Consider the following 27,781-nt stretch of genomic DNA (forward strand, 5'->3'; position numbering starts at 1 on the left):
CCACACTTCTGAGGGCCAGCACAGGCTCCGGGTGGATCTGGACATGGAGGTGTCCCCACTACCACGGCCTATAGGTGAACAGGGCAGGCCTCCTGCCCAGACATCACCCAGGCCTCTCACCAGGGTCCTGCCTGGGGCTGACGGGCAGCTCAGCACACCCGGCTCCGACCTGGAGCACCGTGCCCTCCTCACTATGGGTCAGGTGTAGGACCAGGAGCCCACAGAGGCCTAGCTTGAAAGTGAGAAGGGCAGGGCGGGGTGCATGTGTGCAGGTGAGGGAGGGCCGAGGGCTGGGCCACACAGGGAGGCATCCCCAGAGGCTGCTGTTGGGACCAGAGCAAACACTGGCCTCAGACCACCTGTCTGGAAGAATTCAGTCACAGAACACATCCTGTGGGCACTTCCTGGGTGAGACGTGTCTGAAAAGCTCTAGGAAGATTTCTGTTCTTGAAAAGGCACATGGAAAGGGAGGCACGTGGGTAAATTGTTTTTCTGTCACAGCTTCAGCATTTCCACAAGACTCAAAGCTCTCTCCAAGTCTAACAGTTACAGATCCAGAGCAGGCGGGGTAGGGGAGGATGCCAGAGACCAAACAAAGGAAGATCTTGGCCCACCAGGAGACCCCAAGCTCCGGCTTGCAGCTCCTACTGCTCCTCCAGGACCTAAACCTGGAATGCTGGGCAACGGAGAACAAGTTCAGGCATCACCACCCCCTAGGGCTGAGCCCCCTTTGCCCCCAGCCACACCTTCTTCTCCAAATTCCCACGGTCAATCCCCTCCCCCACCCAAAGTTGACTTCCCTTCCCCTGGAGTTGTTTTCGTTTGGTTTTTCTTTAGTTTCCTTTGTTTCTTTCACATCTATGATATCCTTTATTTTTATGTTTTTAGTTTCTTGCAATAAAATATAGACTTTTCCCTTTTGAATTGTGCAATTCAGGAGGATTAAGTGCATTCACAATGCTGTGCGACCATCACTACTATCTAGTTTCTCACTATTTCTTTCCTCAAAGTAAAACCCTGGATCAAAAGCACACACTCCGCTTCCTTCCTCCCCAGTCCCTGACAACCCCAAGTCCTCTTCCTCTCTGCCTGTTTTTACCTCTCCTGGATATTCCCTATGAATGAAATCATATGAAAGGTGGCTTTTTCTGCCAGCCCACATGGTTAAAGTGGAGGATAGTGAATTTTTTTTGTTTTCAATTGAAATAGCACTTTTCACTTTGCCTCCCCCCAGGAGCTTCCTAAGAACATACCCGAAACAGGCTCGCACACACATTTTTGTCTGAGGATCTGCTTCCTGGGGAGCTCAGCCTGAGACAATCCCTACAGATCTTATCACAGCACTCATGTATTAATGCTGGCTTTTTGCTTTCTTCTATATATGTGATCTCATCGATGAATTCACAAGTGATTTCAGGGAAGGAACTACACTTATTGCATCATCAGTTTTCCTCATCGTCTCCTGAGCAGCACAGAATTTTATGTAGGACTGGGAGTGTGAGTCAACTTTTCAGTGCCAAAGTTTTTCATTATGTTGCAAGTTTTCATTTCTACCACCTGGAGTTTAGGAAACTCACCAGTTTACTGAAATGCATGTAAAATATGTAAATACTATTCATATAAGTTATGTCATTATTGGAGCCCAAGCTCCTGGTTTTGGATGTACATCATTTTTGTACATATCCACCAAAGGGGAGGTCAGCTGGGAGAAGACAGCCTATACTTTCAGGAGTCAATGACTGGACATAACGTGCAGGCTTATCCTTTTGAAGTGAAAGATTGAAGGGTATCTGGCTGTTATTTATAGCAGTTCACAATGTCACTGAGTCAGAGGGACCTCGGGACCATCTGGTGTCTGACCTTCTTCTATCCAGTTGGTAATTTGCAAGGAGGTCAATATAGTCTCAACATTTCGAGTAAGAATGTGAAAACACCTTGGTAAACCAGATGAAGAAATAACAAAGTGGAAAAGGGTCTCCCATCATATTCTATGCCCATTTTCCTAGATCCTCTGTGTGTTAAGATCTTTGTGCTTTGGAGATGGATGACCTGGGCCCCACCTCCATCATCGGTAATTAGTATTAGAAAAGTCACTCCTCTTCCATCCTCAGCTTCCTTGTCTGTCAAATAGGGAAACAGTAAAGGCACCAAATTCATAAAGGGCTTGTGAGGGTTAAAGTAAATGAAGTAATTACTGAGTATTGTGCCTAGAATGGTCTTGGGCACCTCCAAACCCCCACTGTCATCATTATCACAGCAGGGACTCTCAGTATGTGCATAAGAAGTGGGGTGTGAGCTACTGGATTGGTTTCCATCTCCCCTGAGGCCTGCCTTGAGGGCAGCATCTGCTTCCTCAGGTTTAAGGGATGCAATTCTCTTGGTTAGCTTGCTCCCAGGAGGCTTGCGTGGTGAGGTCAGGGGCCTGGGGGTATGGCAGTGACAAAGGCAGGTATATGGGACCTGCCCAGTATACTCTGCTCTGGTCATCTTGCTCCCATCTCCCACTCAGACAAGCCTGGAGTCTGCGAACACAATTCTTCAACTTCTTGCTTATGAAAATGCTAAGGAGGACTGCAAAAAGGCTATCGGTCCCTTTAAAGGGAAGGCTCCATTGACTGAATATATAAAATTGGGCCAGAGAGTGGGAACAGAAAGTTTTAAGGCCAATATGATGTTGCAAGCCATGGCAGGATTCAAATTAGGAAAAACTTTTCAAGGCAAATGTTTTAATTGTGGAAAAATTGGTCACACAAAAAAGGAATGAAGAAATACAAAACAAAAGGCTGCACCAGAAAATCTTATGAGAAATAAAAAGGAAAAATCTCCTGGAGTCTGTCCAAGATGTGAAAAAGGAAATCACTGGGCAAATCAATGTAGGTCTGTGTTGCGTAAGGATGGGACAATGCTTCAGGAAAGCTTCAAAAGGTGCTTGCTCCCAGCCCCGTGACAAAAGGGAGCGTTCCCTGTACATGCCAGCGCGAACAAAGATTACAGCACAATGTCATGGAATTATCACCAGCAACAGCAGGGAGTGCCTCCATCGATATCCCCTGTTTAAATTCCCTTATTCTTATGCCAGGAGAGGAACCGTCATTAATATAAACAGAAATGTATGGACCTCTTCCTCCTGGGACAGTGGGCCTGTTATTAGGAAGATCGAGTTTAACTTCTCAAGGTGTCCAGGTTCATACTGGGGTGACAGATAGTGACTATACAGGAGAAATTAAGGTCATGATGTCACCTACAAAGCCATGAAAAGCAGAAAAAGGAAATAAAACTGCTCAGCAGCCGATGCTGCCATACTACCCTGCAGGTTTCAGCAACACTGTGCGAGGAAACGAAGGGTTTGGAAGGACAGGAAAGGTGGGGGTGTTTTTAACCAAAAAGATTCTGGATTCACATCCTGTCTGTAATGTGAAAATACAAGAAAAATCTTTCAGAGGCTTTTTGATTCTGGAGCGGACATTTCTATCATTAATTCTACTCACTGCCGAGTCGATGGCCAACGCAGCCAGCAAATATTGATGTTGTGGGTCTAGGGAGAACCCAGGGACTAAAATGTAGCAGTCTGATCCTTGATTGTCGAGGCCCTGATGGTCAGACAGCTAAGATACAACTTTATATTGCTGACTTGCTGATAAATCTATGGGGGAAAGACTTATTAAAACAATGGAAAGCTAAAATTTACATTCCTCTCCCAATCTAGTCAAATAAGCCAAGCAATGATGGCACATCAAGGCTACCTGCCTGCTATAGGTTTGGGGAAAAACAATCAAGGAATGTTAAGCCCAGTAGAGCCTAAAATAAATAAAAACAAAATATATCCCATGTTCCTGGATTGGAAGAATCAATATTGTTAAAATGGTCACACTGCCCAAGGCAATCTACAGATTTAATGTAACCCCTATCAAATTACCCAGAACATATTTCACAGAACTACAGCAAATCATAATAAAATTTATATGGAACCACAAAAGACCTAGAATTGACAAAGCATCACTGAAGAAAAAGAAAGAAGCTGGAGGAAAAACCCTCCCAGGCTTCAGACAATACTATAGAGCTACAGTAATCAAAACAGCATAGTATTGGTACAAAAACAGACATATGGACCAATGGAACAGAATAGAGAGCACAGAAATGAACCCACACACTTTTTATTAACTAATCTTCGACAACGGAGGCAAGAACTTACAATGGAAAAAAGACAGCCTCTTCAGCATATGGTGTAGGGAATACTGGACAATAGCATGTAAAGCAATGAAGCTAGAACACTCCCTTACACCATACACAAAAATAATCTCAAAATGGATCAAAGACTTAAACATAAGACAAGATACAATAAACCTCCTAGAAGAAAACCTAGGCAATGCATTGTCTGTCATACATCTCAAAATTGTTCTCCTAGGGCAGTCTACCCAAGCAATAGAAATAAAAGCAAGAATAAACAAATGGGACCTAATTAAATGTACAAGCTTCTGCACAGCAAAGGAAAGCATAAGCAAAATAAAATGAAAACCTATGGAATGGGAGAAATTTTTGCAATGATGAAACCGACAAAGGCTTGATCTCCAGAATATATAAGCAGCTCATATGGCTTAATATAAAAAAAAAAATCCAAAACTCAGCAGAAGACATAAACAACCAATTCTCCAAGGAAGAAATGCAAATGATCAATAGACACATGAATAAATGCCCAATTTCACTAATTATCAGAGAAATGCAAATCAAAACTACAATGAGGTATCACCTCACACCAGCCAGAATGGCCATCATTCAAAAGTCCACAAATGACAAATGTTGGAGAGGCTATGGAGAAAAGGGAATCCTCCTACACTGCTGGTGGGAATGCAGACTTGTGCGGCCAGTGTGGAAAACAGTATCGAGATTCCTCAAAAGACTAGGAATCAACTTAGCATATGACCCAGGAATCCCACTCCTGGGCATATATCCGGAAGGAACCCTACTTCAAAAAGACACTTGCACCCCAATGTTCATAGCAGCACTATTTACAATAGCCCAGACAGGGAAACAGCCTAAATGCCCATCAACATATGAGTGGATAAAGAAGATGTGGTATATTTATACAATGGAATACTATTCAGCCATAAATATGACAACATAATGCCATTTGCAGCAATATGGATGTTCCTGGAGAATGTCATTCTAAGCGAAGTAATCCAGAAAGAGACAGAAAAATACCATATGAGATCACTCTTATGTGGAATCTAAAAAGAAAAGAAAAGGACAAATGAATGTAAATACAAAACAGAAACAGACTCATAAACAAAGAATGCAAACTTCTGGTTGCCAGGGAGGAGGGTGGTGGGAAGGGATAGATGGGGAGTTTGAAATTTGTAGATACTGACAGGTATATATAGGATAGATAAACAAGAACATACTGTATCGCACAGGGAAATATATACAAGATCTTGTGGTAGGTCACAGTGAAAGAGAATGTAACAATGAATATATGCATGTTCATGTATAACTGAAAAATTGTGCTCTACACTGGAAATTGACACAACATTGTAAATAACTATAACTCAGTAAAATAAAATTTTAAAAAAAGAAAGAAGAATCAGATAACTAAATGCTTATCTAGCACACACTGAATTCTTCTTCGGGGAAGGGAGTGGTATTCAGCATTAAATCTGATATTGTAAACATTCCTGAATATAAACAAAAGACGTAGGCTCATGGAAACTCATCTTAGTAGTGGAAAGAATCCAGTTAAGCCTCTTCATTTTACAGGAGGGGAGACTGAGACCCGGCATCTGTCCTTCTGGCAATCAGCAGCAAAGTTCTCCTAGTCCTCATGTCTTGCACTATATCAAAAACCAACAGATCTGTACTAGTCCTATATTCATAAAAGTCACTTCTGCATTTTTCCAACAGTAGGTAATCTAAGTGTCTTGCAAAAACTTCCCAAAGAGTCAGGAAATCACACCAGTTTGCTGAAATACAAAAATATTTAATTACATATTAAAACAGCTTGAACTTTATTCTCTCTGTTTAAAAAGTGACATGTCAAATCAATGTTTTGATATTTTAAAACCTATTAAGAGTACAGAAAAAAAATCAAAATTTTCTTCAATCACAAAAGAGATAAGGTTATTCCCTGAAAATATTTAATGTTGATTTTTCTAAATTAATGGTTCTGGTCAGATTCCTTCAAATTTAAAAGTTCTAGTGGATGGTTACATGGCAATACAAATTCTGAGTTGTAAAAATACACATTCTATGTAAATAATCTTCAAGGTTGTCTGCTTAAGACACTTTAACTAGTCCCTATCTTACTAGAATGACATTAATTTCATGAAAACTTCATACTGCACTAATCAAGTCTGTCTGGTCTTCCTCATAAATTCCTGATGTAGGATGAGGCTGCGGCCACAAACTGCCTCAGCTTGAAATTAACACCCAAGGTGAAGCAGTGGATGCACATATCTATTCATGATGTCACCTCCGTTCACAGGTCTGGGCCCTTTACTGCCTGAAGGGGGGTGAAGTCACCACCCGTGGCAGTGAGGGAAGTGCGGCTCTTCCAGGTCTCACCTGGGCTTCACTGACTGTTTCCCCCACAGACTGTCCTCAATGATTAAAAAGCTCTCAAGATTTTTACACCATGCAAAACTAAATAAAGACATTTCTGCAGACAGAGCCCGTTCTTGGACTTAAACCTTTTTCACGTACACTCAGCAAGAGGGAAAAAGAAACATGACTCTGCAAAACCTCTGAGCCTCACTGCTCACATGAGTAGAACGGCCTCAGCCCATGAGGACTCTTCACATTGCAGGGTGACAACAAAACAAAGCCACCCACAGCAACAGGCACTCCCAGAGAGAGGGAGCAGAGGACCGGGGGCTTAGAAAGCTGGAACCTCCTCCCAGAGACAGCAGAGACAATGGCAAGGGATAAACACAGTGGGGGAGGAACACTGACGGGAGGGACCTCAGATCAGAATCAAGCCCAGGAAATGGGGAACAGAGACATCTAGACCTGATCTCCTCTATCACGTCTCAGGCTGACTCTTCCCTCTCCAGTAGCTGAGATCCCACTGAAACCACTAGAACGGCCTGAGGAAGAATGATGAGCCTGTCTTCAAGAACCATCAGATTCATTGGGTACAAAGAGTGCACCCAGGTTCAGGCCACGCGGCTTCTGTTCTCTGCACCACTTGGTGGTGGTGGGGGATGGAATAAATCAGGGAGAAGGAAATTTAAGGCATTTCCTCATCTAATGCACATCTACGACCAGAGGCTTTCTCCTTGGAGGGAATAATCCATAAAAACAAATAAAAACTCATGGATCAAAAATCACCTGGCAGCTCTGTGTCCCACCTGGATCTCTGCATTCTGTTATTACCTTTGCAACCTGTGCGGTATGACAGCTATGTCCTGAAACTTTTAAGGCAATTTCATTCATTAGGGGCCCAAAGGGTCAAAGTCATTCAGCGATCATTTGCAGGTCATCTCCTGAAAAAAAATTCTTTCTGTCTGCAGCTGCTAATGAACATAACCAAATCTAACTTCACTCAGTAAGAGAAATTCATCAACCAGGAAAAAAAGCAGCAGCCCCCAGGCCCTGAATCAGCTGTTAAAACTAACATCTGGGATTAACATCAGCAAATACACAGGATGAAAAGAACCGAGAAGTTCAAGGTCGATCTACCATAAAATGTTATGTATCTGTTCCAGAAATCAACCAATGACTGTAATCCATTATTATCATTCAATAAGACTCAATATGATCGATGCATATTAAGTAAAATCAGAAGAAAATGTCTCATGTGTAGGATTCTTGACGCAACGGATTTTATACTTTATTTAAACATTAGTCAAGCTTAACTCAGAGGGAACAATAACAAATTACTCCTGCTTGCTGAAGGACTGCCAACGAGCCCAGGACAGAGGCACGGGCAGAGCTTACCTGGGCGGTGTCTGTTGGCTGCCTCGGCAGGAAGTGAGCTGCCCTGGAACCTCTGAGCCCCAGCCTGGCAACCAGTCTCAGCAGGATAGTGACAGATGACAGAGGCCGAACACAGCCCCTCAGGCTCAGCTGGGCGTTAAAATGAAAGCACGATAAACAAAATTACGGCCTATCCTCATCTCAGACTGCAGTGACTAAGAATGATTTGGACAGTCTGATTACATGGAAATACCAGTTTTTCCCCCAAAGATCAAACCCACAGATCTCTGGTTTTGTTACAAACAGGAACACACCACCTTTTCTGCTCTGCACGCCCGTGTCAAGGCTGGCAACACGGAAGAACCTCACGATGCTCAGGGTTCCACTGAGGGACTGAGCCCACACGTGAAACAGGCCATCCAGTCCTTCATTTAACCAAGAATCTAATGTGCGCTCTGTGGCAGGCTCTGGGCCAGATGCTGCCACTGCAGAGAGATGGATTGTGCAGGAAGGACCCCGAAATGAAAGTGTTTTAAAATAATACCACCTGAAGCAGGACCAGAATACCTTTCCACCTCCTTCACCCTAAATTCATCTGCCCCACCTGGAATAAATATCTAACTGGCTTGCCTCCTTCTCAAAGGCGGCCACAGTTAGTAGCTACAACCGTTTGCTCTCCTCTCACTGACAGTTCCACCCTGAGAACCTTACGCAGACACACGCCTGACAAGCTGGGCTATAGTCTTCATCTGTATTCTTTAGCTCTGCGGGCCTCCAACTGTTTGGTCTTAGATCTCCCTGACACCCTGAAAAATCACTGAGGATCTCAAAGAGTGCTTTTGTGTGTGTGTGCAGGTTACACCTACAGATACTTACCATATTCAACAGTAAAACTAGGGGAGAGGGATATGGCTCAGGGATACAGCACGTGCTTAGCATTCAAGAGGTCCTGGGTTCAATCCCCGGTACCTCCATTAAAAAAAAATGAAGAAAAATAGAGAAGGATTTAAAACTTTATATATTCATTCCTATTAAAATAATAAGCCCATTAAATGTTAAATTTTTATGAAGGATAACTATTTTCCAAAACAAAACGCCAGAAGATTGGCATCGTTTTAGAGTTCTATAAATTTCCTCACCGTCTGGCTCAACACAAGTGAGCCGGGTCCCCACAAGCTCTTCTGCCCTCCGTCTGCTGTGGTGTCGCACATCGTGGAGCCCCCGGGAAGCTCCACTGTACCTTTCCAATGGACTGAAGGTGAGAGGCCAAGATCACAGGACCCCATTCTCTGCAGGAAGCTGACAGCCCGTCACCACCATGTGGGTCAGGGGCCCGGGTGGGTTCTCATCCTGGAGAAGTGCCCAATCTCACAGCTACCCTCCAGCCATCAGTCACGAGGATTTACAGACTTCTCTTTCAATACAATGTACTCAATCTCCCATCATTTCATTTTCTCATTCAGCTTAATTATTTTTACATGTTTTCTCTTTTCTTTTGCATTGATTTCTTCTCTTTCCCACTTTTATTTCTCTCTACTCTTTAAGAAGCCAAATTAGGAAATGTAAGTCCATTCAAGAATCTCTTCTACTTAGTGTGTACTACCGCTCGTTGTTAAACTTCTATCAGAGAATTTTGTTACTTCACTCTGACCCGTATTTATCCTAAGTGGCTGGCAGGCCCTCTGAGCTGACAGCTTCTTCCAGGAAAGAGCCCCATTTTAGTCCTTACTCCCAGAGCATTTATTAACAAGCACTTAGGGAACATCTACAACACGCTAGATGATGGAGACACATGGACCGTGCCTCCCGCTCCCACCTCCAGGAGACAGTCCCTGCAGGAGAAAACCATGTCACAAGCATCTCAAGCACAGAGGGAGACTGACAGACCCCACTGCGGGGCAGGCCCAGGAGAGGCTGTCCTTTGACTGAGTTTTTTTTTCCAGTGTTTTATAATTGAGATATAATTCACATATAATAAAACTCACCCACTTAAAGGGGTACGATTCAGCAGCTTTCTGTATATTCATGGTTGTGCAGCCCTTACCATCATCTATTTCCAGAACACTCCACCCAAAAAGAAATCCCCTGTCCATTAGCAGTCACTCCCCATCCCCCTGTCCAGCCAGCCCCTCGCTAGCATCATCTGCCCTCTGCCTCTGCATGTGCCTATTCTGCACATTTCAGATCACTGAAATCAACAATATGTGGCCTTTTGTGTCTGGCTCCTTTTACTTAACATGTTGTTATTAACAGTCGTCCACTTCAAAGTGGTATTAGCATACTATTTTTTTTTTAAGGTTATAGTTTATTAGAAGGTGGTAAGTACTATCAAATAGAGAGGATTATAAGGGGTGGGGTTTCAAAGGGAAAAGGGCGGGTTGAGCCGTCAGGGTGGACTTCTCAGAGCAGGTGGCCTTTTTCATCCCCCCCCTTTTTTCTTTTTATTCATTCTTATGTCTGAATAATCACTACATGGAGATATTTTATTCTGTTCATCCACTCAGCAGCTACATATGGACAAGGTCTGGAAGAATGAGTGTAAGAGGTTCCTAACAAGAATTTCATTTGAAACAAAGGGTAAGATGTGTTTTAAAAAAGCCAGCACCCAGAGACACAAGGAAATCCAGCTCGTTTCTGAGCAAAGGACATGCTTGCTTCGGCAGGACTACCGTGCAGGGCTGGGGCGGATATTGGCAGGAATCACGGTGAGGGAGTCACCTGAGAAGACTCCCCACTGCAAGCAGCTCATCCAATTCTCTTCCCTCATCCTGTATTTTTAGAGCTGTGTTTCAAGGTTTTCTCTTATTTCAAGTAACAGCACTTTAACTACACATCTGATCATCTGCATCAGACCACCTTAACTCCAAGCCACAGAAAGTCATTCACTGACCGGAGCAGCTCCAGAACAAATGGTGATGGACCAGGGAGTCCTGAAGCATCCCAGCCTGCAGGCATAAACCCCCTCGTGTTTCCGCATGTGCCCTGGTGATGTCCAGAAAGTAAAATGCACAGAAATGTCTCACTGCTGGCGCACAAAGTCTGCCCCAAAATTGCCCCGAAAGCATGCTGGCAAAGCACTACTCAATCCTCTCACCATAAAAAGAAAAAAAAAATAAGCAAAGAAGGCAAATTTAGACTCTACAATTGAAAACCAGCAACCATCACTGACAGTATCTTAACTGGAATGGCCCTGACTCTGAAAAACATTGCATAGTCATTTTTCAAATGTGATAGACATATAAGTATTTCATGTAGATGATATTACAGAAGGATTTTTCTTTTCAAAATTTCCCATCGCAACATTAGCACAAGAATGTTTATGTTTCAGCTTTAATATCTATCTTCTACTTTCTTAAGTTTTAACCTATTATTTTATAAAAAGAGCTATGCTGCATATTATAAACCAACTGTTTGGATTCTGCAAACAAGATCTTTACAAATTCACAATTTCAGAGCAAGATTTAATGATGCTTTGAGAGCTGGGGCCTGGGGCGCTCATTAACAGCTCTTTAAATACTGACAAGGATGTGCTATTAAGTAATGCAAAGGCTCTAATTCCGTGTCAACTCTGAAACCAAAGAAAGTACACCGAAGCCTTACTTTATCATTTCAGAATATTCCTATTCTTTTGAATATTAAATTTCTTTAAAGATATTTTTGAGAAAAACAGCAGCTATATTCAATTTTCTTTCACCAAGAAAGCAATCTTTATCAAGAATAAAAACCCTTATGGAAATGCAAAAGATGGTGAATTTCTAGCTAAGTGAACAAGCAGATCTCAACACAAACTTAAATCCTATCAGATCTCACTTGAACGAGCTCAACAAAGTCTTGGTCTACCCTGGAATTTAGCTCTTCTGTTCCAAATATTGGCTGAGCTAAGACCATCACAAAAGACAGGGAAGGGCAGAAGAAGAAAGTCAGCCTGGCTGCCACCATCTGCTTTCTTCCAGCCACAAGGCGCCACGAGGGCGGCCCCGCTAACAAGCCCTCCCCATAAGGATATACTACATCTACACTGTCCCTGTTGTCCCCACGCAGCCCTGACGCCCCTCTCCCACTGGTAGCCTCCCAGCCTGCGAGTGGTCTCCTAATGACCCTTCCACTCAGTGGTACCCACCCCCTCCTCCCTGCTACACACACACACACACACACACACACACACACACACACACACACAAAAGAGAGCAAGAGCCAGAGTGAGACAGCGAGAGAGCGAGAGAGAGCAGGGGCAGCTTTCCCAAAGCACAAATTTGATTACATCACTCCTCCACTGAAACACTTCGGAGGTTCGCTGGTACAGTTCTAGCCCCACCCCCGCCCCTGCCTCTCATCGCCCAGCCTCACCGCAGTACCCAGGTCTCCAGTGACCTCAGGGGTCCCCGACCTGATGCCTAGCTACTTCCCACCTGCCTCCACGCTCATTCTGATTCTGTTTCTCAAGGAAACCTTCCCTGCCTCCAATCCCTGCACTTTGGTTTAGGTTTCCCTGCTTTGTTCCTAGAACATTCCAAGCTAAATCAACTTCTGACACTGCTAAGCTCGCAAGAAGCAAGTACATTTTGCTTACTACTGTCGGTTCACCCCTCTCCCCTAGACACTTAGAAGTGCGCGTGTTATGAATAAATGAATGAAGGGGTGGGTCTCAAAGGGATAGACAGACTTGTTCTCACCGGTCCCGACCCCTTCTTTCTGTAGAATATCAGAAGCAAAACCAGGAGTACCTTTCCTGAGGGTCACTTCCTGCTGACAACCGTCACTGCCTCCTCTGTCAATTCTAGTAAAAAGCAAGCTCCCCCAAAGCCCTCCACCCCAGGCTCTCTCCAGTGTCCTCCCCAGCAGGGGCACCCTCCACCCTGGACCTCACAGGGCACTCTCCCCAAGTCCCCACCCACAAGCCTCCAGGCCTCTGCCCGGGCTGCTCCTGCCACCTGAGCCACCCTCTTGACCCCTTCTCCTGGCTGATTCTTACTCTGTCCTCACAACTGAATGTAGAGTCCATTTCCTCTAGGAAGTCCTTTCTGTTAATGTCCTTTAGCTCTTGGCTGGGCTCCCTCTACAGCAGCATTGCATAATGACCAACTGGGTGTTTGTCCACCTGCTCCTTTGAGAACACGAACTCTTGAAGGCCACGTGGGAAGAAGGAGTGAGAGATGATAAGAAGGGTGGGAGAAGCAAAAAGCAAAATTCACAGCCCAAGTCCCAAATTCAAGGAGTCTTTCTCAGAAAAAAGAATAAAATATTTCACATGTGTGCAATTTGGCTACTATTTTTGTGGCTCATGGACAGCAAGAGCTTGGTGTTCTAGTCCAAATACCAAGTACATGCAAAGAAATGTATGTACTCATATCCAAAGGAAACCAGAGCTGCTCAACAACAGTTTGCAGTTAGAATCCAAAGGAACTTTGATAAAGGTAATTTCTCTCTGTCTCCTTTTTTTTTTTTTTTTTGGCCTCATATAGATTTAGAAGTATGCATGACTAAGTGATGACTACAGGCCTTGATTCTGCACTGGAGCATTTGGGGCCAAGGAAGCCCAGATTACATGCACTGTGTAAATGCAATCACACCAACACACTTACTGACAGGTGCCCTGGTGGTGGAGCTAAATTTCCAAAGCAGACAACCTTAAATTCGAAGACAGCTCTAAGTAGAAAGTAAGAAATGCAAAGTTCTGTACTCAATTTCATATGCTATTTGGGCCATTAACTGATAGTGCATCTTGTCTAATGAAACCCAAAAATAAATTGTCAACATCGATTTTCTCCATCTGATCATTTTATGCTAACATTGGATACCAAATCCTCACTCCATACAGAAATCTCAGGCCTAAGCTGCAGCACAGTTACATCCCGTGGAAGAAAGCCGATCAAGGGAGAACTGGAGAGTTGCCCTTCAGAAGCTGCTAAGTCTGGTTTTGCACCTGTACGTCATTTGCAACAACGTCATCATCAAAGGAGTAAGACCTTACCTCTGTGGGGTGAAAATCACTGCGGTGCTTCTGAACCATTAAAGAACACTGAGCTTTGTGAAACAGTCCTGAGGCACTTAAATCGTACTTTTTGTGAAAGGCTCCAAAACTGACCCAATTCACCAATCCAGGTACAACAGGGAGGTACCGGAATTAGTAGATAGAACATGCCCTTGAAGTCTGACAAGGCCCTGCTTGAATCCTGCTACAGCATTGACTAGCCGCTAAATGGACCAATTCCTTAACCCCTCTGAGAAGGCTTGTCAATCCACAAAAGGGGGCTGCCACCGCCCACCTGGGAGGCATGGATGTGAATGCAACACTCAAGTAGGGCGGCCGACTGGTACCTGACACGGGGCCTGGCTAGTTTCCCTCTGCTGCCCTTCTCCCCGTTTAAACTTGAACTGTTCCCCCGGTAAGGATCAATTCCCGGGGACAGAATGCCCGATTCTTTTGTGTATCCCTGCATACATGCCTCACTCTTAGGAGGCCAGAAAAAGGACTGCCTCCTCCCTAGTCACTATCCGTGCTCTTAAGTGTTTCATCTTGTTTTTTTTAAAGTCTACTTGGCAGGGAATATATTCCAGATCTGTCCAAGCACCATTCTCCAGGTTGGCTCCCCTCCCAACCCCCATCCCCTTTCACCTCAGATCCTCTGTCTGAACGCCTTTTGTACGTGGAAAGCGGAAATCGGGTCCGCTAGGGTAGGGGCTCCCCAGGCCTCCCTCCCTCCCTCACAGGTGAGTGTGACTAGCTTCTCCCCACTCCCCACTTCAATTCCAGCTTCTGAGGAGGTGTCCTGCCCAGATCTTGCTGTTTCCGCATCTTCCTGAGATGCACATGTGGCCATGACCCTCCCTCCTGATTTCTTCCTGGGTGGCACCGCCCCCCTCCCCGGCCCCTTGAGGATAAATGGCATTGCTCTGAAAATCCCAAACGCTGTTTACTGACACACCAAAGCAGCATTGTCTAGGCTTTCCTCCAGCCCAGGCACAGCCCTGCCCTCCCTCAGCCTCTGTCTTTACATCTCCAGATGAGCTCATCCACATGCAAGGCTGTGAACACCAGCTAAGAATGATGACTCCCAACGTGTAACTCTAGTATGGCTCCTTCACCTGAGCCCCAGTCTCATAGACCAGAGTGCCTCTTTGAATTCATAACTCGGATGACAAATGGCATCTTAAATTGCCTCATGTCTGCCATTTACAATGGAATTCAACCCCTTGCAGGTAACTCCCGGGTTCCCATTTTAGTAACAACCCCAGCACCCACATAGGTGTTTGAGGTCACATTCAATTTCCCCTGTTCCCTCAACCCAGCCCTGCCCTGGAATTGGTCCTGTCATGTCCATCGCTAAGCCCATCTCAAGTCTGGTTCTGCAGACACCGCGGCCGGAACTCTGCAAGCTCACCGCATGGTGAAGTGAGTCACAGTCCTTTGAAGGGTGCTCCCTGGAGGGGGAGGCATCTCCTGGCACAGGTCACCTCAGAAGGCACTGGATTCTCACAAAGGAGGCCCAGGAGATGGGACTCAATGTTCTCCCGTGGTCTGAACTTTGAAAGGCCTGAGGTCTGGGGGAGCTCCTTGTTAGCATACACACATGCCAGTGAGCAGGTGAGGATGGAGGAACCCAGGCAAGGCTGTTCTCACTCCGACCCCTGGGCTCTCAGGAGCCACAGGAAAGGCCTGTGTCCAGGGCACAACACAGCCATCACAGTTCCCAGCCTGCATTTGCCAACTCGGACAGCCTAGACTCCTTCTACCTGTGACACTTAACTTCTATTCTGTTCCCTCCAAGACTGTGATGGACTCTTTCAAAAGTCTGGCCTGTCTCAAGCGAGACCAAGTCAGTGAAGGATGAGGTGTCCTCATTTGGACCAGAGCATGAAAGGAGAAACAAGGTCTCATGACCAGCATGAAGTTGGTGGGCCAACCCTTCCCCCAGGTGAGATGAACCAGCTTGGGGGGTGAGAATCCAAGGTCCTAGGTCAGCCAAAGCATCTACCTTCACGGCTGACTGAGGTGTTGGAGTCTCACTACCGCAAACTAACGACACGGCCGTCACTGGTGGACGTCAGCTGCAACAGACACGGAGTCAGCTATTTACTGCCAACATGGATTAAAAGTAAAGGCCGGTGCAGGGAGGCCTGCAAGGCTGCTGAGGCAAACCACAGACTCGGCTCTGAATGCCCACTGGCTAAATCAGAGAGGAAGATACCCTCCCCTTTAGCGGTCCCTGTGTCCACCCGATCCAGGTGAGCCAGCTACTTAGGAGAAGGCCATGTTGTCCTGATACTCAGAAAAACCAGCCTCATAAAGGGAGTAAAAGAGTGGCATGGATTTTAGACCCGCTTCTGCCCCTTTACGAGGACAAAGTAAATGGCATGGGGAAGGCAATAGCAAAAGAAAACCCGGTGACTGATTCCTCCAACAGCGTCCCCTGCGGCTGCTCACCCCCGAGCCGGCCACTTCCTCACCAGTGACCCCCGGCCTGGAAGCGCCGTCACGCACGTCACATAGCGACAGCCAGGAACTGCGTGCCGAGCACGTTTGTGCAAAAGCCAGAATCAAGCAAGGTGCTGCAGACTGAATTTCCAAGTGAAAATACCCATGAAAAACATCCCCCAGAAGCCTCCTAAATCAATTCGCATCTCATCTCCTCAAAAGAAGCAAACAAAATTAATAAGGGCTCATTTGTCACCAAATGTAAGGAGGATCAAACATGTTTCTCAAAGCAAGGATTCTACTAGGTATCAAACACCAGCAGGTGACATGCTAACAAAACAAAAATTCCAAAAAATTAGAAAATAAAAACATGACTGAGATAATACATGAATCAAGGCAACTATTAAGTTTTTGCTTTTTAAAGTGGTGGAGGCAGCACGGAGGGCAATCTCGCTATTTCCAATGCAGGGTGTGCACAGCCCACATTTTCAGACCCAACAACACGCTCACAGGGAGCTCCTAGAGAAAACGGAAAAAAGAGAAAGAAAAAGGGGAACAAGCAAAAATTAGAAACCCGCAGTGCTCCTAGCATCAGTGGCTGTGGCTACTCTATTGGACAGAGACTCCAGGGGTCCCACCCGGGGTACTGGCTGAAAAGAGAGAGTAAGTGTCCACACTAACCCTAAAAGGATCTCTCTGAAACAAAGGCGGATTCACTTTTAAACGTCTGAAAACTGGCGGGCTGCACCTCCCTCCCCTCTTGGCTACAAGACAGCCCTCCTCCTTGCCAATCCCTTTCTGGATGTAGGGAAGCAACCTGACAGACAGTCAGGGCAGCCGGGCCTCCAGGTAGGCTTATCTGCTGTCTGTGTCCAGTCCCACCAAGTCCTCCTTCTCAAACAGGATGCAGGGGAAGGGGATCTTGTCCGTAGAATTGTCGGGGGCCCCATCCAGGCTCTTGGACACGAGCAAGATGAAGAGTGACTTGATGATGGCCTTGACTCTCTTTTCCACCACTCTGCAGTCTTTGTAGGTTGAAGGCCACATCAGTGGGTGGCTGCTTGACCACCTCCCCATGGAGCCCAAAGGCAAAGAGCTGAGGGTCATAGAGCGTGGTTCCATACAGCTCCTCTGCACGTGGAGCTTCTAGAGGGTCTTGGCCAAGAGGCAGTTGGTAATGGTGACAAGGCCCACGACCTTGCGGTAGGTCTGGAAGTCGTTCCACCCATTCTTGGGTCCGTAGTGGTGCCTGTAGTGGATACAGAGTGCCCACTGGGAGCCGCACGGGCTGATCTGGCTCACCGAGGAGATTCACTTATAGATGCAAAAGAAATTCTCCTCTGAGACGATCCCCAACAGGTTGGACCACCACAGGGAGATTCTGGTTGTCCTCAGCACACTGCACATAGTAGGGATGCTCATGTTGCAGGCCCTTCTGAGAGAGGAGAGGAGACTGAGGTACACACTCTGCTGTGGGCTGCAGGCCCTTATAGGATGCGGTGACCTGGCGTGTAGCAGCCATAAGGCAGGGAAGCCCAAGCAAAGCCAGGGGTATAGTCTGTCCTCAGCGTCTGCACATGGCTATCGTAGCTCGGATCACATTACCCAGCTTTTGGTCTAGGCTTCCAGCCCCTGCAGAAAAGGGTCATTTCTTGTTTTCAGTTTCCAACACCTAGCCAGGCCCTGATGCAAAATGAGTGCTCAAAACTGCTGAATACAGGAATGAACAAATGAACTGCTTTCCCCACCCCACTTCAGCAGAATATAAAGAAAAGAACCACAGTGGGATCAAAAGATCTGGATTTCAACTCCAATTTACTTGAACTCCTAACCTGCAGAATAATGGATAAGAAAACTTTCATTGGGGAGGAGAGTACAGTTCTGTGGCAGAGCCCATGCTTAGCATGTATGAGGTCCTGGGTTCAATCTCCAGTACCTCCATTAAAAAAATGAAACAAATAAATAAACCTAATTACCCCACATCAAATATAAATTTTTTAATTCAAAATTCAAAAAAAGACCTTGCAATTGACACAACATTGTAAACGACTATACTTCAATTAAAAAAAAAAAAATCCTTGCCTTACAAGAATATATCTGGATTATGGAAGTTTGCAAATGTAAAATGCCTAGGGTACAATCTGCATAAAAAGTGGGGGACTGTACACATGTACTATCCCTCAATTATGAGCTATATTTCCTTTGTGGGGGGTTATAACCTCTCAGAGCTACATTTCTCAGATTAAAAAAAGAAAACATTACCTGATTCTCAGTACTGCTGAAGAATTAGATAACCCTATGATAGCACCTGACCCACAGAGTTTACTCAATAAATGTTTGTTGAATGAATGAATAAACACGCAAGTGAATGCTGCCCCTGCCACAGACCATCACAATTGTACTGCCTGGAAATCCTTAGCCCATGTGCCACCCGACTCTACACTAACTATGTGGGTGACCTGGGCAGGCCTGTGTGCTTCTCTAAACCCCAGTTTATTCACGAATAGAAATGGGAGTAATAACACAAACCTCAAAGGGTTAGTGAGTCAATAACAAATTGTACTACAATTTTGCAAGATGGAATCATGAAAGAAAATTGGGCAGAGTCCATAGGCTCTCTCTATATTATCTCTTACAACTGCATGGGAATCTACTATACATCTCAAAATAAAAAGTCAAATTTTATTAAAGAAGCTATTGAGGTTAAATGAGCTCACTGTCTTAAATAAGGAACACACAGTACAAATAGGACAATGCATAGCCCATGAGATACACTCAGTAAACGTTCCCAGTGAGCCCACTGGTCCCTCCAACTCCAGAGCACAAGGATGGTTCCTCATGGCCAGAGGCCACTGCACCTGAAGCTAACAAAGCTAATGGTCCCCACTTCCAAGAGCCCCTGCCTCCACCCTAGGTCTAATTTTGTATTTGTAACTTTCTTTTCTTTTACTTAAATAGGAATACCCAATTGCATAGCCTTCAGGTCACCAAAACCTGACCACGGAAATCATGACAGCAGCCCTCCCCAGTGAAACAATAAAATTAAAAGCCATATCCACAAGAAGTCTGTGTAATTCTAATGGCAGGAATTTCATCCTGGACTGAGAGGAAGAGGACTGGGGAGGAGGAGGAAACTGGGGACCCCAGACCCAGGGGCCACCTGTCCCATGATGGAATTTAGTCTCATCCCACACACTCCAGGAAATTCAAATTACACATATACAGAGTGCTATGGACAAGATTTTTTTGTTTTTTAAAGAAACTCCTGATTCTCTAACAGGTCAGGTTTCTACTGAGGCACAAATGGCTTATATTTATATTGTTCCACGAAAACCTAAAATAATATCACTCCAACTTGACACATGAAGAAACGGAGGAAGAGAGAGTTTTATCACATTGTGCAAGATTAGAGAGAGGCCACGTCAGAGGCTGTATTTAAATCCAAGCCCTTGCTCCATTTCTCACACTAGAAAGTGTGACATACTGCCCCCCTCCTGCCCCTTCCCTGCAATAAATCTCTTAAGTCTTTTCTGTGCTACCTGGAAAGAACCAAAGTCACATTAACTTTCCACAAAGAGCTGTGTCACCCCTTGGAGGACGTATCAAAATCTGAAGAATTAAGGTTGGAGCAGAGATTTGAGTTCTCTGTTTCTCAAAAGGAAACATGGGTTTAAAAGAAACCAAAAAGCAATTATCTAGTCTAAGCCGTCATTGTGCAGAGAAGCAAATGGAGGCTCAGAAGAGATGAGGAAAGGGCCTTATTTACAAATCTTGCATCAGCCCAGCACCAAGCCAGCCCTGGGCACTGCTGGGGAAGGATGTGGGAGGCCCAGGAGAATGACTGTTAGAAAAAGGAAAGGGAAGAAGCATACAAGCCCTCTCTCTACACCATAGTACCATGCAGTTCCACCAAATTATCCAATATTGGAGCCACCAACATTAAGGTGGGCTAAATAGGTTATAGAAACCTGGAAGTCTCAGCCACAGTGGAAATTCCAACTTTTATATGGTTTTTCCCAGTTCAAGCATGAGCTCAGCGGAAGCTCCGTGCCAGGCACTACACGAGGCCTGGAGTTCTCCCAAATACAGATCTCTATGAACGCGTGTGCAAACCACATGCAGGCCCACCAGAAGAAAAACGCCCACAGATAAGATGGAATTACTGAAAATGAAGGCAGCTAACCAGCATATATTACTAGCAAAAAGGATGCTGCTAGAAATACTCATGGACATAGCAAACTGTGGTTAGCAAGTGGGAAAGGGGGAGGGACAGTTTAGGAGTTTAGTATGATCAGATACACATTACTATATATAAAATAAATAAATGACAAGGATCTACTGTATAGCACAGGAAACTATATTTAATTTCTTGTAATGAGTTGTACAGAAAACAATCTGAAAAATATACATGTACATATGCATATATATAACTGAATCTCTGCTGTACACCTGAAACTAACATTGTAAATTGATTACACTTTAATAAAAAATAAGAATTTTAAAAATAAATAAATAAATAAAAGAAAACTGTAATCCCCTTAGCTGTAGGTGGTGGAGAACACTGGTTGCAAGCACCAAGTCCACTCGATCACTCCAGCAATGGTTGTCACTCTTTCTGACCATCAGTGAGTCAAATGGCTTCACTGAGGTTACTTTTCTCTTTCGTGAAAAGCTACAGTTGCAACCAACAATATATATAGTCTCATTATTCACAGACCCAACAAATTAGTGAAGACTTTCCATAGGCCAGGCTCTGGACAGATGAGAAGATAGGGTCCCAGATACATTTATGAATAGAAAAAGTTTATGCCACAAAGATATTAATTCTTCCTGTTCTGATATATAGATTCAATGCAATTCTGATTAGAATTCCTACCAGATTTTTTATGGAATGTAACAAGTTAATTTAGGGTCAGGAACAGCCAGGAAATTTCTTTAGAACCACCACTGGGGAGGGGTGGATAGATCATTCATTTCCACTGTTCTTTCTTAAGTGATAAAAACGTTCTGGAATAATAATGGTTGCACCACTGTGAATATACTAAAAGCCGCTGAATTGTACCATTTAAATAGGTGGACTTCACAGTGTGTGAACAATATCGCAATAAAGCAGTTCTACGAAAAAATATTTCTGGGCCACTATTTTTCCCTCTATATTACTAGTCTGCCCCACAATTTAAGAAAAACAAAAAAACAAAACCAAACAAAAATTTGCCAGGAGATCTTTAGGACTGCAATGTTTCTGGGTCTCCAAAATGCCTCTGATGGTGCTGCTCCTGTTAACACACACTAGTTGGGCTGGACTAGTTAAGGACTATATCTTTTTAAAACCGACGGTCACATGTTTCACGCTGGGAGGGGGGAGGATGCAGAATGTCACAGCCTCATGCCCTCATCTCTTTTTTTTTTGTTTTGTTTTGTTTTTGTTTTTGGAGTAAAGTTTTTACTATAGGGCCAAACAAGGAGAACAGTGGCTCGTGCTCAAAAACCCTGAACTCTCTGAGGGTTTTTGAGGTGAATTTTTTCTTTTTTTTTTTTAGGGTAAAGTTTTTAATAGGCAAAATAAGGCTTGAGGGCTTCCAGGTGTGTGACTTTCTTCTGACTAGTTGGTGGTAGGTAATAGGGCCGTGTTCCAGGAATCTCGTGCTCAGCCTGAAGTTACCATCCTCCACCTGGGTGGGGGCCTTAGCTCCTGCAGAACAACTCAAACATATTAAGTACAGCCCTGCCCCTACCCCTCAGCTCATTTTTAAGTGAACCAAGCCCTGCTTTCAACACTGTGATCATGCGCACTATAATAACACGTGACATCAACAAGCACCACCATCCTAACACCAGAAAAAGTATTAAGGGTATTTACCTGGGGCAGAAACACTAAGGGAGGAGAAAGAAGCATGCTCAGCGTTGGCTCTCTCTTTTCCCAAGTCACTGCCAGGAGAAGCTGGGCTTTACAGCCAGAGGATCTCAGCCCCAGGGAACAGCGTCCATGCCACTGAGCTGGGCCTCCGGGACAGGGAAACGGAGAGGAGTGCAGTCTAGGGGTGGCGGGGCAGGGAAAGCGGCGGGGGGGCGCGGGCTGCAGCCCCGCTCGGAGGCCAGTCCCAGCCACTGTCCCCGCCCCCGCCCCCGTCCGGGTCCTCAGACCCCGCCGGCCCGGGACACAGCCCGCCCAGGGGCGTGGGGCGGGGGATCTGCGGCCGAGGAGAGGAAGCCTGGGAGGAGGGGACTCGCGGGTGGGAGAGCGGAAGGGGGCGCAGGCCGCAGACTGAGGGGAGCCCAGCTGGGGCGAGAGGTGGCAGGTGCGGGCCGCGGTATGTACGGGGGTGGCCATGTCCCGGGCAGGTGCGTGCCCGGCCCTGGACAGGTGTGTCCTGGGCGCCGGGGCAGGTGGCGCAGGCAGAGGGGGCTGGCGCTAACCCCTCAGCTGGACACGCACTGACTCGAGCCCTCGCAAGCTGTGACACGCGGACCCCCTTCCCCAGAGCCCCCAACCTAACACTTACACAGCCGGAGGCCCCGACCCGGGGCAGCAGCCAAAGGCCTACCGGGCGACAGAGCCGAGCAGCCACTGGGGCTGATCCCTGGCTCGGAGCTGGAGCTTCGGACCCGCGGTCCAGCTGGCATCCAACCGTGGGCATGCGCGGGAGGGCCAGCGATCCGCTCTGGGCTCCGGGTTCTGAGAGATACACTGGGGAATCGAGGGAGGGAGAAGATGGGATGGGGAGAAGATGGGAGGAGTAGGAGAGGAACCGAAAGTGGAGGGAGAGAGATGGACGGAGGAGGAGCAAGGAGAAGTGAGAGATCTAGAGGGAGAAGGGGGAGAGGAGTAGCAGAGATGAAGAGAAAAAGCTTTACCTTCAAGGGCACCCCGAAGGTGGTGCCAGTCCTCCTCTATGTCCTTCTCTAGCCCCTCAAGGACAGAAGCTCAAATTTCACCTCCCTGGTCAAGCCCTCCAGGCAAGGCCCTGCAGAACCCCTACAGGGATCACACCTGTTGCCCCCAAGAGGAGCTCAGCTTCCTGTTGCTCCCGGAACCAAACACCCACAGGCGTTGTCGCTTAGAACTATCTTAGGAAGAGTATAAATTCCCCTTTTACAGGCTGGGAAACTGAGGCAGGCATGATCTTTGCCTTAGCTGCACTGTCCCAGGTGTTGGGCTGGCAGGGAGCGGGAGGTACAAGTTCAGAGACCCAGACAGAGCAGACTGCCAGAGTGTCAGTGCATAGTCACCATCTCTCCTGGGTAAACCACTTTCCACCCTAGTGGAACAATGAAGGGCTCACAGTAGGTCCCTGGGTGTGGGAGAGCTGTCCTCAGTACCAGTGCCCAGGTTGCTATGTAGATAGGAGTGTTCTCGAGTCCAAACTCATTCTCCTCAATGCAGGACAGGCCAATAAATCAGGAGACCAGGTGTTGGGGCATGGAATAGAAAGTTTCTGTAGACCTAGATGGCAAACTAATGTCCTGGAAAACCATCTCCCCAAGTCAGAATTCGGGATCCTTTCCTACTTGCTTGGTTGTTGCAAACTTCTTGGTGTAGGAATTTTTTGTTGTTAGAATTCTTTGTTCTTGCAGCTATCCACCTGGGTCAGATCCCTGTAAACCTCCAACAAAACAAATGTTATTTTCTATTCTGCAACTTGTTATCTTTATATGAATGGAAAAATGTTAATATCCTTAAAGTTCAGAGCCTTCAGAATAGGCTCTCCTGTCTATTTCAGGCTCTAGGCAACATTGTCTTACAGAAGGTGCAGAACCAGTAAGACTAAGCCTAGGAAACAGCACAAGGTTAAAGTCAAAGGAACAGATCTAATACAGAGTCTGATGTGTTCTTTGCTATTATCGAGGCAGAAGCCACTTGAGGATTTAAATCCTTTTAGGTTAAAAATAAGTAAAACTTTAAAGGAATTTACATACATAGGTTGAAATGTGCATAAAATATTTGGAAAAGCTCACAAAAGATTGTAAACAGTGGCATCTCCAGGGAGAGCTGAGAGAACAAAGGATGAGGGAAACCTTTCCCTATTGTATTTTTGTGCTGTTTGAATTTTTTTTAAACATATGCATGGGTTTCTTTTTCAGTTAAAAAAAAAAGTTTAATGGAGGGAAGGAGTAACTAGCTCAGCAAGTACAGCAGCCATGGAAAACTGAGCCGTCACTTTTGCTTTAAGCCAGGAAGCATTTATTGACCCTCTCCTATGTGCCCAGTGCTGTTCTATGACTTCATTTATTATGTATATTTTTTATAAAATAATAACATGCTATCACTGACCCCTGCCCAGGGGAGCTGGTGGAAAACCAATTGAGTTTTTATTAAGTTGTTTTCCAAGGAGTATAAATGAGTTATAAACAGAACACATCTTCAGGGCAAACCAGGTGGAATGGGTTTCCAGCAGGCCAGACAGCTAGGAAGGGTTTTCAACAGAGATGCCCAGAGGCAGAGAGAGAAAGCCTCCAGGGCCCCAAAAAAGCTGCCCAAAGTGGTTTCTCCATGGCACTATTGTAATAGGAAAGAACAAATCTGACTCCATATTACATCTTTTTCTTTGATTTAACCCTGTGCTGTTTCCGAGGCTTAGTCTTGTTGGTTCTGCACCTTTTATAAAACAATGTTGCCTAGAGCCTGAAATACCCAGGAGAACATATTCTCAAGGCGTTGACCTTTAAGGATATTAACACTTTTCCATTCTTATAAAGATAACATGTTGCAGAACAGAATATAACATTTGTTTTGTTGGAGGTTTACAGGGATCTGACCCAGGTGGACAGCTGCAACAACAAAGGATTCTAACAACAAAGGATTCCTATACCAAGATGTTTGCAACAACCATGCACACCCTCTTCCCCTTTTTAATATAAAAGAAGCCTGAATTGTGACTAGGGGAAGATGGTTCTCCAGGAGAATTACTCTGCAATGTCCTCAGTCAGCTGACTTTCCAATTAAAGACGCTATTTCTTGCCACAAAACGTGGTCTTCCAATTTATTGGCCTGTCCTGCAGTGAGCAGAATGAGTTTGGACTCAGTAACACAACCAAACATTGAAAGTATTCATTTGATATATTAAATGACTTGCTTCTGCTGGTCTTTCTTCCTGACTTTTTCTTTTCTTGACCACTCCTGCTATGTTTATGAAAAATCAGTCAGTCTGCTCTTGTGGACACATTTACATCTCTAGCCACTACCCTTCCAGATAAGAACTGATGTCACCAAAATTGTTAAGAGCTATTACATGGTCAGAAAAGACCAGAAGTGTGTACTGGCTGATGTTCAGGAGCAGGCTGGGACACATGACAAGATGTCATAAGCATGGATAGACAGCTGGGCACCAAAGGAGAAGCTTCTAAGCCTCCATGAAGGACTTGCTGGATAAGAAGGAAAAGTCCCAGATTGTAGATATGATTCCAACATGAGCTTCCTGGGTGAGGCTCGGCAAGTCATTTAAGTTATCTAGGCCCGTGCTGTCTAACATGTGAGCCACCAGCCACATGCAGAATTATGAAGTTATTCTGTAGCCTGGCAGAATTATAAATAAACACTTTACAGCAAAGGCTCAGCACGTATTATGTTTAGAAACATTAGTGGTTTTCTTGCCCTAACAGGTTATTTTTGTATGTGTAGCTTTCTGTGGTTTGTAATGCCTGTGACTAATGATTCCCTTATAGTGAGGTATTTTGAAGTTATAAGTTACTGGACACAGTACCGTCATATCACAGTTGAATAAAAGATCCACAGAAGCCAGGCTATTTGATTTAGTAGTTATGAGCAGGGTCTCCGGGGCCAGCCTGCCTGAGTATAAATTCTCACTCTGCCTCTTGGGGGTTCTGTGTGAATCTTGGAGAAATTTTTATTATTATAGATGTTGTTGTTGTTGTTGTTGTTGTTATTTTACTTATTTGTGCCTCTTTTTCCTAACCTTTTAATGGTGAGGAATATGTAGACTCTATCTCCTACTGTGCTGGCAGGATTAAGTGATTTAACATCTGTGCTGCCCACTTCCCTGGGTTTCAGCATTCCCCAGGCAATCAGTTTCAAACCCGGAGGCATTCTCCACTGTCTTAGTCAGTCTGGGATGCTGTAAAAAATTACCATGGGTCAGGTGGCTTAAACAACCAGCATATTCCTCAAGTTTTGGAGGCTGAGACATTCAAGATCAAGGTATCTGGGAGAGGATTGCCTTCATGGCTTGAAGATGGCTGTCTTCCCACTATCTTCATGGGGTGGAGAGCAGAGAGAAGCAAGCACTCTGGGGCCCCTTATAAGTGCCCTAATCCCATTCATGAAGGCTCTACTCTCTTGACCTCATTTTATCCTACTAATCACCTCCCAAAGGCCCCGCCTCCCAATACCATCACCCTGGGAGATGGGGTTTTGACATATGGATTTTGAGGGGATGCAAACATTCAGTCCACACATCGGCTAACTCTCCCCAACATGCAGTCATCAAACCTGTAGCTAATTTCAAAGTAATGTTTATATCTCTCTGCCCATTTCCATTCCTACATCCACTAACACTGAAGCCCTGTTAGATTTTATTCCTTATTTTTCTGGAAGAGATTTAATTGATTCCTCTACTCCAATGCTCTCTTCACTCCAAACAGTCTGCTTAACAGCCCTGCCAGGTAGGTCTTCCTTAAAACACCTTCCCACTTTACCTGGTTGTTTTTTAGGTGTAAATGTCAGAATCCTCTCCACACCCCATCCTAGACCTTTAATCCCTTACACTACTGCTCATTATGTTATTTTTCTATTACCACTATTACAAATTTTCATAAGCTTAATAGCTTAAACCAGCACAGATTTATCACCTTATGGCTGTGGAGGTCAGAGATCCAACACAGTTCTCATTGGGCTAAATTCAAGGAACCAGCAGGGTGTCTTCCTTCTAGAGGGTCTAGAAAAAAATGTTTCCTTGTTTGTTTGTTTGTTTCCAGTTTCCAGTGGTCACCCACCTTCCTTAGCTTGTGCCCCATGACTTCATCTTCATGGCCAGCAGCCTTTCTGAACATCTCTCCGTGGCTGCACCTCCCTCTGATCCTCAACTCAGATGGGAAATGTCCTATGCTTGTAAAGACCCCTGTGATTACACTGGGCCCACCTGGAAAATCCAGGCTACTCTCCCTATCACCTCATCTCAGGATCCCCTTGTCCCACCCCACTCAGGCATTATGTATGTGGCTGTGACACTCACCTTGGGTAACATTTCCTCTCATGAACAATTAAAGGTTCAAGACACTTGTGAACGGCTTTTTGTATTTCTTCCTTAGTCTTTCCACATTCAGTACGTCTGGTGAGATTATACAAATCCTGTTTATTTGTAACCCGGCACTAATCTTTAACAATGTATTATGGGATTAAAAGTCTAATAGACAATTTAGAAGGAAAATCCTCTAAGATTTTTTAAGATTTTTGTCCTAAAATGCCTGTCACCCCTTTTGCTGTCTACAGTAACATGTCAC

The 27,781-nt window shown here is 45.2% G+C and overlaps 1 long non-coding RNA gene across 1 annotated transcript in view; it reads right to left on the reverse strand.

Annotated features, from left to right (window-relative positions):
- LOC116157206 (uncharacterized) overlaps positions 1 to 8,059 on the reverse strand; it is an 85,097-nt gene extending 77,038 nt beyond the window's left edge. Inside the window, exon 1 of the long non-coding RNA XR_010380207.1 lies at positions 7,930 to 8,059. This is a non-coding gene — a long non-coding RNA (uncharacterized LOC116157206). The remainder of the gene's footprint in view (positions 1 to 7,929) is intronic.
- Between the last annotated feature and the right edge of the window lie 19,722 nt (positions 8,060 to 27,781).

Source organism: Camelus dromedarius, unplaced genomic scaffold (genome assembly GCF_036321535.1).
Source record: "Camelus dromedarius isolate mCamDro1 unplaced genomic scaffold, mCamDro1.pat HAP1_SCAFFOLD_198, whole genome shotgun sequence".
In the NCBI taxonomy this organism is placed as follows: domain Eukaryota; kingdom Metazoa; phylum Chordata; class Mammalia; order Artiodactyla; family Camelidae; genus Camelus; species Camelus dromedarius.